The sequence below is a fragment of the Hyperoodon ampullatus genome (assembly GCF_949752795.1).
Source record: "Hyperoodon ampullatus genome assembly, chromosome: 18".
Classification (NCBI taxonomy): Eukaryota; Metazoa; Chordata; class Mammalia; order Artiodactyla; family Ziphiidae; genus Hyperoodon; species Hyperoodon ampullatus.
Genome location: NC_136931.1, coordinates 4750557 through 4768427, shown reverse-complemented (window position 1 = coordinate 4768427; position 17871 = coordinate 4750557).

Here is a 17871-nt window from a genome sequence, read left to right as displayed (position 1 = left end):
AAGCAATACTCATATCCAATAAAATAGACTTTAAAATAAAGATGGTTACAAGAGGTAAGGAGGGACACTACATAATGATCAAAGGATCAATCCAAGAAGAAGATATAACAATTATAAATGTTTATGCACCCAACACAGGAGCACCTCAATACATAAGGCAAATGCTAACAACCATGAAAGCAGAAATCAACAGTAACACAATAATAGTAGGGGACTTTAACACACCACTTACACCAATGGACAGATCATCTAAACAGAAAATAAATACAGAAACACAAGCTTTAAATGACACAACAGACCAGTTAGATTTAACTGATATTTATAGAACATTCTACCCAAAAGTGGCAGAATACACTTTCTTCTCAAGTGCACATGGAACATTCTCCAGGATAGATCACATCTTGGGTCACAAATCAAGCCTCAGAAAATTTAAGAAAGCTGAAATCATATCAAGCATCTTTCCTGACCACAACACTATGAGACTGGAAATCAATTACAAGAAAAAAAACTGTAAAAAAACACAAATACATGGAGACTAAACAGTGCGCTACTAAATAACCAAGAGATCACTGAAGAAATCATAGAAGGAATTAAAAAATACATAGAAACAAATGACAATGAAAACATGACGACCCAAAACCTATGGACATAGCAAAACCAGTTCTAAGAGGGAAGTATATAGCAATTCAATCTCACCTCAAGAAACAAGAAAAGTCTCAAATAAACAATCTAACCCTACACGTAAAACAACTAAAGAAATAAGAACAAAGAAAACCCAAAGTCAGTAGAAGGAAAGAAATGATAAAAAAATCAGAGGAGAAATAAATGAAATAGAAACAAACAAAACAATAGCAAAGATCAATAAAACTAAAAGCTGGTTCTCTGAGAAGGTAAACAAAATTGATAAACCCTTAGCCAGACTCATCAAGAAAAAAAGGGAAAGGACGCAAATCAATAAAATTAGAAATGAAAAAGGAGAAATCACAATTGATACTGCACAAATACAAAGGATTATAAGAGATTACTACAAAGAACTATATGCCAATAAAATGGACAACCATGAAGAAATGGAAAAATTCTTGGAAAGGTACAATTTTCCAAGACTGAACCAGGAAGAATTAGAAAATATATCCTAAAAAATATAAATATTTTTGATAAAAAATATACCTATCACAAGAAATGAAATTTTAACTGTAATTAAAAATCTTCCACCAAACAAAGGTCCAGGACCAGATGGCTTCAGAGGCAAATTCTATCAAACATTTAGAGAAGAGCTAATACCTAATCATTCTCAAGCTCTTCCAAAAAATTGCGGAGGGAGAAACAGTCCCAAATTCATTCTATGAAGCCACCTTCACCCTGATACCAAACCTAGGAAAAGATATCACAAAAAAAGAAAATTATAGACCAGTATCACTGATGAATATAGATGCAAAAATCCTCAACAAAATACTAGCAAACAGAATCCAACAACACATTAAAATGATCATAAACTATGATTAAGTGGGATTTATCCCAGAGATGCAAAGATTCTTCAATATACGCAAATCAATGTGATACACCCCATTAACAAATTAAGGAATAAAAACCATATGATAATCTCAACAGATGCAGAAAAGGTTTTTGACAAAATTCAACACCCATTTATGATAAAAACTCTCCAGAAAATGGGCATAGAGGGAACCTACCTCAACATAATAAAGGCCATATATGACAGACCCACAGCAAGCATCATACTCAATGGTGAGAAACTGAAAGCATTTCCTCTAAGATCAGGAAAAAGACAAGGATGTCCACTCTCTCCACTCTTATTCAACATAGTTTTGGAAGTCCTAGCCACGGCAATCAGAGAAGAAAAAGAAATAAAAGGAATACAAATTGGAAAAGAAGAAGTAAAACTGTCACTGTTTGCCAATGACATGATACTATACACAGAAAATCCTAAAGATGCCACCAGAAAACTACTGGAAATAATAAATGAATTTGGTAAGGTTGCAAGATACAAACTTAATGCACAGAAATCTCTGGCATTCCTATACACCAACAACAAAAAATCAGAAAGAGAAATTAAGGAAACAATCCCATTTACCATCTCAACAAAAAGAATAAAATACCTCAGAATAAACCTGCCTAAAGAGGCAAAAGATTTGTGCTCAGAAAACTATAAAACACTGATGAAAGAAGTCAAAGATGACATAAACAGATGGAGAAATATACCACGTTCTTGGATTGAAAGAATCAATATTGTGAAAATGACTATACTACCCAAAGCAATCTACAGATTCAATACAATCCCTATCAAACTACCAATGGCATTCTTCACAGAATTAGAATGCCATTACAATTCGTATGGAAACAAAAAAGACCCTGAATAGCCAAAGCAATATTGAGAAAGAAAAACAGAGTTGGAAGGATCAGGCTCCCCGACTTCAAACTATACCACAAAGCTACAGTAATCAAGAGAGTATGGTACTGGCACAAAAACAGAAATATAGATCAATGGTACAGGACAGAATGCCCAGAGATAAACCCACGCACATATGGGCACCTAATTTATGACAAAGGAGGCAAGAACATACAATGGAGAAAAGACAGCCTCTTCAATAAGTGGTGCAGGGAAAATTGGCCAGCTACATGTAAAAGAATGAAATACACTCCCTACCACCATACACAAAAATAAACTCCAAATGGATTAAAGACCTAAATGTAAGGCCAGACACTATAAAACTCTTAGAGGAAAACATAGGAAAAACACTCTTTGACATAAACCACAGCAAGATCATTTTTGACCCACCTCCTAGAGAAACGGAAATAAAAACAAAAATAAACAAATGGGACTTAATTAAACTTAAAAGCTTTTACACAGCAAAGGAAACCATAAACAAGACAAAAAGACAACTCTCAGATTGGGAGAAAATATTTGCAAATGAAACAACAGAAAAAGGATTAATCTCCAAATATACAAACAGCTCATGGAGCTCAATATCAAAAAAACAAACAATCCAATTAAAAAATGGTCGGAAGACCTAAATAGACATTTCACCAAGGAAAACATACAGATGGCCAAGAGGCACATGAAAAGATGCTCAACATCACTAATTATTAGAGAAATGCAAATCAAAACTACAATGAGGTATCACCTCACGCCAGTCAGAATGGCTATTAACAAAAAATTTAGAAACAATAAATGCTGGAAAAGGTTTGGTGAAAAGGGAACCCTCCTGCACTGTCGGTGGGAACGTAAATTGAAACAACCACTATGGAAAACAGTATGGAGGTTCCTTAAAAAACTAAAAATCGAACTACCATATGACCCAGTAATCCCACTACTGGGCATATATCCTGAGAAAACCATGATTCAAAAAGAGACATGTACCACAATGTTCACTGCAGCACTATTTATAACAGCCAGGACATGGAAGCAACCTAAGTATCCACTGACAGATGAATGGATAAAGAAGATGTGGCACACAGATACAATGCAATATTACTCAGCCATAAAAAGAAACGAAATTGAGATATTTGTAGTGAGGTGGATGGACCTAAAGTCTGTCATAGAGTGAAGTAAGTCAGAAAGAGAAAAACAAATACTATATTCTAACGCATATATATGGAATCTAAAAAAAAAAAATGGTACTGATGAACCTAGTTGCACGGCAGGAATAAAGAGGTAGACATAGAGAATGGACTTGAGGACACAGGGTGGGAGAGGGAAGCTGGGGCAAAGTGAGAGTAGCATTGACATATTTACACTACCGAATGTAAAATAGTTAGCTAGTGGGAAGCAGCAGCATAGCACAGGGAGATCAGCTCGGTGCTCTGTGATGACCTAGAGGGGTGGGATAGGGAGGGTGGGAGGGAGGCTGAAGAGGGAGGGGATATGGGGACATATGTATGCATATGGCTGATTCGCTTTGGTGTACAACAGAAACTAACACAGTATTGTAAAGCGATTATACTCCAATAAAGATCTATTTATAAAAACAAAAGATAAAAAAAAATAAAGGAAACTCCAGGTACCAAAAAAAAAAAAAGTGAACAATTCAGTGGCATTTGGGACATTCACAACATTGTGAGACCACCACCTTTATCTAGTTCTAAAACATTTCCATCACCCCAAAAGACACCCCACACCCATTAGCGGTTATTCCCCATCCCCGATCCCTCAGCCCCTGGCAACCACTAATGCGCTTTCTCTGTGGATTTGCTTATTTCAAACATTTCATGTAAATGAAATCATCCAGTACATGGTCTTTGGGGTCTGGCTTTTTTCACTCAGCATAATGGTTTTTTTTGTTTGTTTTTTTTTTTTTACGGTACGCGGGCCTCTCACTGTTGTGGCCTCTCCCGTTATGGAGCACAGGCTCAGTGGCCATGGCTCACGGGCCCAGCCGCTCCGCGGCATGTGGGATCCTCCCAGACCGGGGCACGAACCCGTGTCCCCTGCATCGGCAAGCAGACTCTCAACCACTGCGCCACCATGGAAGCCCCCAGCATAATGTTTTAAAATTGCATCTGCATGGTAGCATGATCAGTGCTTCATTCCTTTTTATGGCTGAATAATATTTATGGTATATGGAGATACCAGCTTTGGTTTATCCATTCATCTGCTGATGGACATTTGGGCTGTTTCTATCCTTTGGGTGTTGTGAACAGTGCTGCTGTGAACATATGTGTACACGTACTTGTCTGAGTCCCTGCTTTCAAATTTGGGGGCAGCAGGTACTATACCTAGGAATGGAATTGCTGGGTTGTATAATCTGATGTTCACTTTTTGAGGAATTGCCAAACTATTTTCTGTTTTACATTCCCAGCAGGAAAGCAGGAGGGTTCCAATTTCTCCATATCCTCTCTGACATTCTTGCTATTTTTCCATCTTTTTAATCCAGCCATTCTGGCAGGGGTGCCCATCTGCCCCAAACAGGAAGCCTCCAGCGAGGGCTCCCTGGACGGGAGCTGTAGTGCACTTGCCAAGGCTGCTGGAAACGGATGCTTGTGCAGCCCAGTTTGGGGCTATCACTCACGGGCCACCTGATCTAAATGGTTCCAATTCTCAAGTTTTTCATCAGTGTAAGAGCCAAGAAGGAAAACGTCCGGCCCTGGGCTCGAGGTCCAGCCTGCGTGAGGCTTCCTTCATGTCTAAGATACAGCGAGTGGTACCACCTGGTGCCTGGTCCCCTCCAGGGGGAAGAGCCCAAGCGGCCATGCCAAGGCAGACCTGTCCCGTTTGTCAACTTTTCTAAGAGCCCCAAGAAACAACCTGACCATGTAGGACTTGATGAGGAGACGAGCCATCATCATTTGATTGTTAAATACCTGCCACTTCCGGAAGAGAGCAGGAAAGACTGCCAAGCAAAGGCAGAAAGAAGGTACGAACATCGCTGACGCTGCAGTTAATTCAATATATTCTGCCAACTGCAAAGCCGTGCTCTTAGTATTAAGTGTCTGAAAGCAACGCCTAAGAGAAAGCACAATAGAAAATAGGTCGATGCCCCCTAGCTAAAGACAAGTGGAGTACGCGTGTGGTCAGAGTCGCATTTCCAACCCAAGGCAGCGAGGAGGCATGGGGTCTCGGTGAGAGCGTGAAGGGGAATGCTTTCTTGGAAAGTTCAGAGAAGGGGTTGGTGCCATTCAGTGACTGGGTAGCTTAATCCTTTTCATCGAGGATGCAGGAGGAACAGAGGAGGGCTAGGGTAATCATTAAGAAGGATGCTGCCCTGTTCTGTTGACCAGAACCCCGCACAGTGACCTACCTGTCTACACAGCATGATTTTGCTTTCACTTGGTTCCACCCCAGCTTTACTTCCATTAGTGATAAATCACGATAGCTTTAGTCAAAAGTATTTGTAGATTCATACCCTTCCAACCACGGAAATTCAAGATTCTCTCAAAATCTGTGTTAATTTATCAAGTCCCCAAAAGACCTGTCACACAACTCTCCCTGCGTCCCTACATTGTTATCCTGCTGAAAGCCTGGAAATGGTGCATGAATTTAAAGGTATCCTAGTGAAATCTGTTTCGTTCTCAGGGTCTTCCTAGCAAAGATCACCACGTTTTTTCACTTCATCTAGAAAACCTTAAGGTTTGTGACATGAGAAGGCCCCTGACACACCTAAACTCTGGAAGAGATGACGGCCTTTTGAACACCTGGGGGGAAAGGTTTTTGAGATGTCAGCACAGTTTCATATCAGAGCTGGGCCCTCCAGGCCGGCTGACAGCCGTGCCCACCCAGGTGGGCTCCCAAGGCCAAACTGGCGGATGCGTGTGGTCCCCTCGGAACGTCAGACACCAGTCTCTGCGGACAGTTCCCTTCTGCCCGTTGTCTGGCTCAGAGGACCCTCATGTCCACCTCTGCACCCCTCACCATCTACTCAGCCTCAGGTTCCAAGACTACCCGGGCCTTCTTGACTTTCCCAGAACCGACTGCTGCCTTAACTGACGTGGACTCAGGTCCCTCCTGACTCACTCTGCTTGTGCTGCACCCACACCTGCATGCCTGACTCAGCCACCGTAGAATCTGAATGCCATTAAAGAGACCGCCGCACGGCCACCTGGCCAGCACCTGAGCCAGCCTGGCACACGCAGGCATGCGGACGTGCCGGTCCAACGGCTGTGTTGTTCCCCGCCCACCCCTCGGGTGGACGGCCTGTTCTCTCACCACCTCGTGAGGTCCCGTGTGCTAACTCCAGGAAGGCGGCCTTGCCTGGGTCCCTCACGTTCGGGCCCCACGGGACTCACTCCCAGACCCCAGGCACTCAGGGCCCCTTGGATCAGTGCCATTCACTCCACCACCCGTGACCAGTCCCCTGCCCACCTCTGTACCCCATGGCCCACCAGGCCTGGGCCACCAGGGAGAGCTGACAGCACGGATGGGGGCTCCATCTAAATGACGTACCTCAAACTCCCCACATCCTGGGAAAACATCCTTCCTTAGCACCCTGGCCTTCCTGACATCAGCACATGCATCTAATTCCTTCAACAGATAACAAACTCAGTGTCTCCTAGGCCAGGCCCCGTCAGAGGGAGAGCAGACAGAAGCCTCAGAAAGGCCCAGGGCCTGCAGGAGCGGCCCGTCCAGCAAATGCTGCGGGGATCGGCAGGGATGGGGCGAAGAGTGGAAAATGTCCCAAAGGACATGTTCTGGCTGGGTTTCCCGGCACCCACAGGTGGTTCACCCAGGAAGCAGGGCAGTGCACACAAAGGTGCAGGGTGAAACCGACATCGTCCAGCCGAGGTCTGGTGTGCGGAGGGGGCCAGAGGGGGCTACAGAGCAAGGTGGCCTCGGCTGCCTCTACCCAGCCCCTCCCTTCCAGCCCATCCCAGCCCCCTCCTCTGTCCCACCGGAAACAGGCTCCTCCACTGTTGTCTGGAAACAGCAGCCTGGCCTCCTCAGGGTCCAAATGCCTGCGAGAAAGGACCAGAGCTGGGTGAGGCGCCCACAGGGAGGACCGGAGGGCAGAAGCGCACAGGAGAGGTGCGGCCCATCGGCATGCGGTAGGCTCAGGGCGGCACCTGGAAGAGATGCCAGGGAAGGCCCAGAAGCAGGGCGGCTGGCAACACTGGTTTTTCCTCCTGGAGGGAGAACTGCTACACCCTGAAGCAGGAGCCACAGGCCTGGGGTCAACAAAAGGTGGAAGAAAGGGCAGCCTCTCAGACCACGTCCCAGGCCCCTGGCCCGCCGTGCTCGGTGTCCGCAGGGCACTGCTAAGAGGACACGTCTTCAGACAGCTCCAAGGACCCCCGCTCCTGTTAAAGAGCTCCACAAGGCAGGATGAAGTAATGGCAGTGATACAGCGTCCCCAAGTTCATCCAGCCTAGACTCCATCGTTTTATCAGGCCTGAAATCTCTTTAATCAAATTTGGGGAGGAACTGAAGGCCTTTGATGCATCCTTACTTCTCCCCAGATGCATATTCCTGAACTTTCTCTCAGTCCCTGGCAATGGTTTTCTCACGGGACTGTCCTGGGTGCACCTCGATATGTGCCACAGGCTTTTTTTTTTTTTCCGGGCAAGCTGTGCATAAAACAACCCAACGCTGGCTTGAGTCTCCTGCAGGTTTACGTATATCACGTTCTCTTTCAAGAGGACGCGCCTCAGTATTCCTTTAAGATTGCTAACCCCAGTGGTTCTCAACTGGGGGTGGTTTTGTCTGCCGGGGGACAGCTGGCAATGTCGTCTGGTTGTCACAACCAGGGAGAGGGGTGCTGCTGGCATCTAGTGGATAACAACCAGGGGTGCTGCTAAATACCCTACAAAGCACAGGACAGCCCCCCCTGAACAAAGAAGTCCCTGGCCCCAAATGTCAGTAGGACTGAGAATGAGAAACTGGCTTCCAAAGATGCAGGGCCGTGGGGCAGAACGGGAGGGTGGGCACTGAAGTGCGCTGGTATCCAGATGGCGTAAGCAAAGATGCACACATCCGTGTTCAAGCTCGGCAAGTTATGAAGCCGTTTCCAACCCTAGTAAAACAGGGCAAGTGCCACCAGCCCTGTAATGAGGGGGAAAGGATTAAATGAGGCAGCATAGGGCATTTATCAATAATTCGGCTTTCTGGAGGCCAGAGGAGGAGACACATGAGCCCAAGGCAGCAGAAGGTTTCTTGCCTTGGAACAAGACAAACAGCCCAGCTTGGAAGGAACAAACTCCCCAGGGCTAGGGAGGGAGCCAGGAGCTGTTTTTCTGCAGAATGGGCCGCAGTTACTGCTGGCATCCTAGCATGGCTCAGGCACCTCTTTTCAGAGCCTCTCTGAGGACTCCTGTGCTCGAGGGACACCCTGGACTCTCCACCTCCAAGGGGCCACTGTCCTGGGAGCAGCAATCTGGCCCTCAGTACGCCCCTTCTGGGAAGACTCCCACCGCCTCATCTGCTTCAAGCTTTGTTTACATCCCAGAATCGGCAGCCCTTCTGCAAAGGGTCAGCTTGAGCCTGGGCCAGCCGCCAGCTGTGCAGAGTCCCTGCTAGCCAGAAGGTGACCTGTCCCGCTCCTGCCCTATGCTGGCTTCCCTCCCTCCAGGGAGCCCCAGTGGCTCATCTGCAGGGTGCCAGCCTAGGAGCACTTCTCTCCCCTCTGCCCTGAATTTAGCCATCACTTCCACTCTCCGGGGACAAAGTGAGTAAGCTGTGGTCATTAGAGAGACCGCCCCAGCCCGGCACACACTCCAGTACATCCCCCTGCCTCGTCTCCTCCCGCCGATGCTCCCCGGTTCCTCCTGCGTCTCTACAGCTCTCTCTCGCTTTCCCTTCTGACAGCGGGCCTCCACCCTGAGAACCCTCGGGTAAGAATCTGCCGGAACCCTCTGATCTCAACCACACGGGAAGCAGAATGTGAGGAGTGATTCTGTGCTCCAACTGACCACGCGGGGAGACTTCCTCCCTCGCAGCTGTCCCCCCACCACTCCCCACCCCGCCGCAGGGCAGAGAGGCACGGGCTGCCAGAGAGGGGCAGGGCCCAGCTCCACTCTGGCACCATTCGCTCCCAGGACCAGGGTCATCGCCCCCACCCCTAAGCTGGCCAGGCTGCCCCCTCCAGGCCTCCTGACCAACGACCCTCCCCCTCCCACACCCTCACCCTTCCGCTCACCGAGACCCTCGCCCTCCGCCCCAGAGCCGACCTGACCTGCCGTTCCGGTTGCAGTCCACAGGTGTTCCTCTAGAGCAGCCCACCCCCGTTGCCAGACGACGGCGCTGACGGACGGCTATCTGCCCCAATCGAAGAAGCTGAAGTCTAGGGGGCGGAGCCTTATAAAGAATTCAGCCAATGGATATGCACCTCATGGGGAGCGGGCCGGCGCAGGAGGGTGAGGGCGGGGCCGTGGGCGGGGCCGGCCGCAGGAAGGAAGGAGGTGGGATTCCTGGGGCGCCGCAGTGGGAGGAGCTGGAAAAGACGCTGGAGGCGGAACTGCTAAAGAGAGTGGCTGAGGGTTCATGGGAGGAGCCAGGGAGGAGCACCTGGGGAGGGAGGGGTTGTCTGGCCTCTAAAGTATCTGGGCTTTGGGAGCACAGGGTGTGGCCGGAATGAGGACGGAGCTGGGAGAGAGGAGAGCGGGCCTAAGGGAGACCCAGCGAGAGACGAGAGAGGCAGGTAACCCGGCCTCGGGGCCCTCCACTACTGAGGCCTCCATGGATTAAGACCCAGGCAACCCACCTCTGGCACCCCTCCCCCTCCCCCAACCAATCTGGGCGCAGCCTCGCATCCCAGGGCCCGGGCTCCTGCCTGCCCCCCACCCCCGCTTCTGGCCCTCCGCAGCCCAGCCCCCCTCTCTTCCTGGGAGCCCTCACTTCTGTCTTGGTTCTCTGACCCCCAGTCCTTTCCAGTGGCATTTCAACGTGCTTAAGTCTGTCCAGTCTTGATAAATAAAGTCACCTAGACCCTCAGGCCTTCTCCAGCTTCTCCCACCCCATCCCCAACCCCTCGACCCCAGCTTCACTCCAAAATGTCTCAGGACTGTTGTCCGGATTTATAAACCTTCCATTCGTTCCCCAAACCACTGAAACCTGGCCCCAGGGGCTCTGTCACTAGATCCATGGGGCACTTTCAGTCCTTACATGCAGGGGTTCACAGTCAGCATTCCTGCCTTATTCAAACTCTCCTTCCTGGACATCTAGGTCACTCGGCCCTGGCTTTTCTCCCCTCCCTCCCTGGTAGTTTTCACTCTACGCATCCTCCCTGAGATTAATTCCTTCCTCCTGACTGTCTTCCTGGTGACTTCACTTCCCACCTGTCTGCTCTGCTGACCCGCAAACCTGCACGTCCAGCTGGTGGTCTAGACTGCACTCTGACCCCTAACGCCCATCAGGCTGCATCTCAAACTCAGCCCAGCCAAACCCAAACTCTTCCCTCCAAAACTGCATCTCCTATTTACTTCCTTCCTGAGGGCCGGCCACCACCTTCCAGGCCCAAGTCAGAGAACTGGAACCATCCTGGATGCTTCCTCCTCCTTCTCTCCCCATGTTCCATTACTTACTCAATCTGTTTTACCTCCAAGATCTGGCCTGCATCCACCCACTTCCCTCCATGTCCCCAGGGCCCCCTGTCTGGGCCAGACCCCAATAACAGCCTCCTTCCCTCCTCCAACCCATCTCCCAGCCAGAGCCAATGGAACAGTTAGCACAGAAATCCTTATCCTGCCCCCAGGACTGAGAAATGGCATCACAGGATCAAGCAGAGTAACAGACACAGATAAAACCAGCTGCTGGGTTTTGCTGTCCTCAAGTTCACAAGGAACAACATTTCTCAAGGACACTCAGCTGCAGCTGTAAAGTGTCATAACAACCCCCTTTTTTGTGTGGTGACTGTTTTACTCAAAAAGAACTCTGGGGGCTTCCCTGGTGGCGCAGTGGTTGAGAGTCCGCCTGCTGATGCAGGGGACACGGGTTCGTGCCCCGGTCTGGGAAGATCCCACATGCCGCGGAGAGGTTGGGCCCGTGAGCCATGGCCGCTGAGCCTGCGCATCCGGAGCCTGTGCTCCGCGGTGGGAGGGGCCACAACAGTAAGAAGCCCGCGTTCCGCAAAAAAAAAAAAAAAAAAAAAAAAAAAAAAAGAACTCTGAACTGTAAGATCATAGACGAGCAGAAACTTCGCTGTTTGAAATTCTATCACTCAGAATGAAACTTCCTGCTCCCGCCTGAGAATTTAAGTCAACTTTGACGGAGAAGCAGCCTGGATTTCCAACCCAGGTGCAGATCCATATACGTGGTTTCTGGACATGATGGTCCACTGCCCTCCTAACTTTGTGGTTCCCAAGGGAACGAGAGCCGAGTCTACACTGCAGCCCAGACGAGATGCTGGCTGCTTCCCACACAGCCCTGTTTGGCCCTGAGCCTGTTGAAACGCTGCTTCTTTTAAGTTTCACCCAAACCCCTTTCCACAAAGTCCTATGAAATCTCTCTTTGCCTTTGTCAGTTTGAGCTGCCCAGGGTTCCCAGTGCACTGGGTGAACAGGCCTGATTTGTCAGACTGCGGGTTGATCTTGGTGGCCTTGGGCCCGTGGGGCAAGGACAGCTGTAAGGTCCAAAGGGCAAGGGCAGTGCTGGTCACAGGTCCCCAGATAGTACTGAGCACCTACTACATACATGCCAGGCCTGGTGATACAGCAGTGAGCATTACAGTCCCTGCCCTCAGTCTTCTAGTCCTTTATCATTCAGATCCACCTGCTGAATGAGTGGGGAGAAGCATGATTAAATTGAGGGGAGGGGATGGGTGGGGGGTTTCTGGCTGTGGAGGAGAGGCTGGGGAAGATAAGAGGGAGAGAAACCAGGACGGTGAGAAGCTATGGCGGGAAAATAGATGGGATATTAAAAAATACACAGAGACTTCAAGGCTTAAAAAGAATTCAGGGGCTTCCCTGGTGGCGCAGTGGTCGAGAGTCCGCCTGCCGATGCAGGGGACATGGGTTCGTGCCCCGGTCCGGGAGGATCCCACATGCCGCGGAGCGGCTGGGCCCGTGAGCCATGGCCGCTAAGCCTGCGTGTCCGGAGCCTGTGCTCCGCAACGGGAGAGGCCACAACAGTGAGAGGCCCACATACCACCAAAAAAAAAAAAAAAAAAAAAAGAATTCAGAGCTGGAGAACAGTATGGAGGTTCCTTAAAAAAACTAAAAATAGAGTTGCCATGTGATCCAGCAATCCCACTCCTGGGCATATATCCATAGAACACTATAATTCAAGAAGATACATGCATGCCTACGTTCATAACGGCGCTATTTACAATAGCCAAGACATGGAAGCAACCTAAGTGTCCATCAGCAGAGGACTAGATAAAGAAGATGTAGTGTGTATATATACATATACATATACATACATATACAATGGAATATACTAAGCCACAAAAAAGAATGAAATAATGCCATTTACAGCAACATGGATGGACCTAGAGATTATCATACTAAGCGAAGTAAGCCAGACAGAGAAACACAAATATCATATGATATTGCTTATATGTGGAATCTTAAAAAAAAAAAAAAGTACAAATGAACTTATTTACAAAAACAGAAATAGACACACACACACATAGAAAACCTATGGTTACCAAAGGGGAAGGGAGGGGAGGGATAAATGAGGAGTTTGGGATTAACAGATATACACCACTATATATAAAATAGGAAACCAACAAGGACCTACTATATAGCACAGGGAACTATACTCAATATATTGTAATAATTTATAAGGGAAAAGAATCTGAAAAAGAATATATATATATATATATATATATATATATATATATATATATATAAAAAACTGAATCACTTTGCTGTACACCTGAAACTAACATGACATTTTAGTCAACTGTACTTCAATTAAAAAAAAAAAAAGAAGAACTCAGAGGCCATATGAACATTTTCCTTTTTTGTGTCAAGGAACTACTGCCTTCCAGACTCATTTAGTTCACCCTCGTCCCCACTGTTCCAGCCAATCGGGTGCTTCCTGGCCAGAGCCCCTCTTGCCTGCTGCCTGGGGACTGCCGGGGGACTGCCTGAATGCTTCCGCCCGTAAGGCACAGGCCCTCGTGGAGAGATGGGTTTGAGCACCGAGGCTGTCCCGTGGGAGCAAAGTGTTCCGCAGCCCAGGCGCCCTCACCCTCCTGGACACGAGGGAGTAACCCCAGCTCTTCATCTCCACTCGCTCAGGTTTCTGCCGCCTGCAGCCAAGGGAGTGGAAGGATTAGATCCCCTGTACTTATGCGCGCAAACCTCATGAGTATGCTTTCAGGAATATCCGAGGTGGTGGCATTCTGTGCAAAAAGGCAATTTCCTAGAGGCCAGAGCATGCCCAGGGCAGGGGGCTATGGTGGTCCCAGGTGCAGGCAATGGGGGGCAGTGGGGCCCCCCCGGCTGTAGAGATACCGACAATAAAACCAGCTAACAGTTGGTCTGCTTTTTATCCCCAGGCGCCAGCAAGTCTAAGCAACATCAAGCGATATCATTCTCCCCCCTGAAAAAGCCTTTTATTGGGCTAAGCACGAAACCAGGGGTGGCAGACTTTTTCTGTCAAGGGCCCGACAGTAAATATTTTTAATGTTTCAAGCCATACCATCTCTGTCACAGCTACTCACAGCTCTTGTGGCACCAAAATAGCCACAGGCAATAGAAAAAGAGTTGGACATGGCTGTTTATGTCACACATTTATGGACACAGAAATGTGAATTTCACATAATTTTCACACATCATAAAATATTATTCTTCTGATTTTGTTTCCAACTGTTTAAAGTGCGAAAGTCATTCTTAGCTCACTGGCTGTATAAAAGCAGACAGTGGCCGGACTGCAGTAACTGTTATGGTGTTTTGTTTGTTTGGGTTTTTTTTTTACTAGCATGAATTCTTAGAATTCTTAGAATTAAAATGAATTCTTAGAAAATTAGTGAGCTCGAAGAAGCGTATATTTTAATAATATTTGCATTGTTTATTTATATTTTTTATTTATTTATAAAACGAATTCTTAGAATTAAAAAAAAAAAGTTTACCTGAAGAAGAAAGGTATTTGCTACTTCAAATGTGCCAACAGAGGAACAACTCGTCAAGCATGAACAGCCACAATAACATTGTATCACAAAAGGAAAATGACAAGTCTCCAGAAACCAAACATAAAGTCAAGGAATACTATGATCCAACTGATAGAGAATTCAACATAGCTGTCATAAAGAAACTAAAAGAGCTACAACAGAACTCAGAAAGGCAGTTCAGTGAGCTCAGGACTAAAATTAAGGAACAGAAGAAATACTTTAGTAAAGATACTAAGCTCTAAAAAAGAACAAAATAAATTCTGGAGCTGAAGAACTCAATGAGATGAAAAATGCATTAAAAAGCACTGGAAATAGAGCAGACCATATGGAAGAGAGAATTAGTGAGCTCCAAGAAGCTTATATTTTAATAATATTTATATTTTGTATTTATATATTTTCGTGTATATTTATAATATTTATATAAGCTTGTACATTTTTATGACATTTCTTTAAAAACTGAGTTTACCAATCCTGTTTAAAATTGCATCAAAAAAAAATAATACCTAGGAATAAACCTAACCAATGAAATGAAAGACCTACACGCTGAGAACTATAAAACACTGATAAAGGAGATAGAAGATGATTCAAAGAAGTGGAAAGATAACCCATGCTCTTGGATCGGAAGAATTAATATTGTTAAAATGGTGTACTACCCAAAGCAATCTATAGATATAATGCAATCCCTATCAAATTACCCATGACATTTTTCACAGAACTAGAACAAATAATCCTAAAATTGACATGGAACCACAGAAGACCCAGAACTGTCAAAGCCATCCTAAAGAAAAATAACGAAGCCGGAGGCATAACCCTCCCAGACTTCAGACAATACTACAGTAATCAAAACAGTGTGGTGCTGGCACAAAAACAGACATACGGATCAATGGAACAGAACAGAGAGCCCAGAAATAAGCCCACACACCTATGGTCAATAAATCTTCAACAAAGGAGGCAAGAATATACAATGCAGAAAAGACAGTCTCTTTCAGCAAGTGATCTTGGGAAAGCTGGACAGCTACACGTAAATCAGTGAAGTTAGAACACACCCTCTCACCATGCACAAAAATAAACTGAAAATGGCTTAAAGACTTAAACATAAGATATGTCACTGTAAAACTCCTAGAAGAGAGCATAGACAAAACATTCTGACATAAATTGTACCACTGTTTTCTTAGGTCAGTCTCCCAAGGCAATAGAAATAAAAATGAAAATAAATAAATGGGACCTCATCAAACTTACAAGCTTTTGCACAGAGAAGGAAACCATAAACAAGACAAAAGGACAACCTACAGAATGGGAGAAAAATCTCTGCAGACGATGCAACTAACGAGGGCTTAATTTCCAAAATATACAAATGGCTCATACAATTCAACAACAAAAAAACAAACAACCCAATCGAAAAATGGGCAGAAGACCTAAAGAGACATTTCTCCAAAGAAGACATACAGATGGCCAATAGGCACATGGAAAGATGTTCAACATCACTGATTATTAGAGAAATGCAAATCAAAACTACAATGAGGTACCACATCACACCCGTCAGAATGGCCATCATTAAAAAGTCTACACATAACAAATGCTGGAGAGGGTGTGGAGAATAGGGAACCCCCCTACACTGTTGGTGGGAATGTAAATTGGTACATCCACTATGGAAAACAGTACAGAGGTTCCTCAAAAAATTAAAAATAGAGTTGCCATATGACCCAGCAATCCCACTCCTGGGCATATACCCAGACAAAACTATAATTCAAAAAGATACATGCACCCCTATGTTCATAGCAGCACTATTTACAACAGCCAAGACACGGAAGCAACCTAAGTGCCCATCAACAGATGAATGGATAGAGAAGTTGTGGTACATATATACAATGGAATATTACTCAGCCATAAAAAAGAATGAAAGAATGCCATTTGCAGCAACATGGATGGATCCAGAGATTATCACATTAAGTGAAGTAAGTCAGACAAAGACAAATATTATATGATATCACTTATATGTGGCATCTTTAAAAAATGATACAAATGAACTTATTTACAAAACAGACTCACAGACAAGGAAAACAAATTTATGGTTACCAAAGGGGAAAAGAGGGCCATGGGATTAACAGATACACACCATCATGTATAAAATAAACAACAAGGACCTACTGTACAGCACAGGGAACTATACTCAATATGTTGTAATAACCTATAATGGAAAAGAATCTGAAAAAACATTACACATATACACATATACATATAAAAGCAAATCACTTTACACCTGAAACTAACACAATATTGTAAATCAGCTATACTTCAATAAAAAGTAGACTTTTTTAAAACACTGGGTTTATTTGGAGAACACCCAGTTATAGATCTGGCCCCAACACACATGGATACAGCTACAGGCATTCAACTCAACAGCAAGTTTGAAATACCCGCAATTTTCTGAGGTCACTCAGGGTGCAGTTTGGGTCTCCAGTCCCTCCTGTGGGACATATTCCTGCGCTTTAAGAGCAGATTTGAAATAAACATCATAAACACAGTGATGCGCATGACCAAGAAACAGGCCTTGGGCTACATCAGTGCTGACATTCTACACGAGCACTTGGACTTTTTGTGGTTAAAAATTCTCAACTCCAGGGCTTCCCTGGTGGCACAGTGGTTGAGAGTCCGCCTGCCGATGCGGGGAGCGCGGGTTCGTGCCCCGGTCCGGGAGGATCCCACGTGCCGCAGAGCGGCTGGGCCCGTGAGCCGTGGCTGCTGGGCCTGCACATCCGGAGCCTGTGCTCCGCAACGGGAGAGGCCGCAGCGGTGAGGGGCCTGCGTACCGCAAAAAAAAAAAAAAAAAAAAAAAAAATATTCTCAACTCCAGAACAATCTAAAAGCCTTTAGAATAAATCCCAAAGGAACTGAGGCATAAATGGCTTTTCAGTTTCTGGACTGTAGTATGTAATGCAATTTGGGTGAATCTCTGTCAAACATGGCCTTAGGCTTAAACCGTTCCCTACTCATACAGCTGCTGCTTCTTGAAAGCAAAGCTAATAAAACTTGTTCATATATATGTGATGGATTAAATAAATGTGGAAGGCACATGTCCCTTTCCAAAGAACCCCAGTACTTTATGCAGATGCTCCCAAGTGGGGGAGGCGGAGCATGACTCGCTCTCCTTGGGCCTGGGCTGCACACAGTGACTTCCTTCCAGAGAGATCAGGATGGAAATGGAGATGGGAGTGAACCATACAGGGCAGTAAACTGACCAGGCTACCGCACGCAGATGATCACGGCTGACATCAACAGTCATAAATTACGTGGATACAATGGGCCCTTCTGACCAGAGGGTCCCTCTGTGACCTTGGTTTGGGGAGCCCTCAGCTCATCACGGACCCAGAAA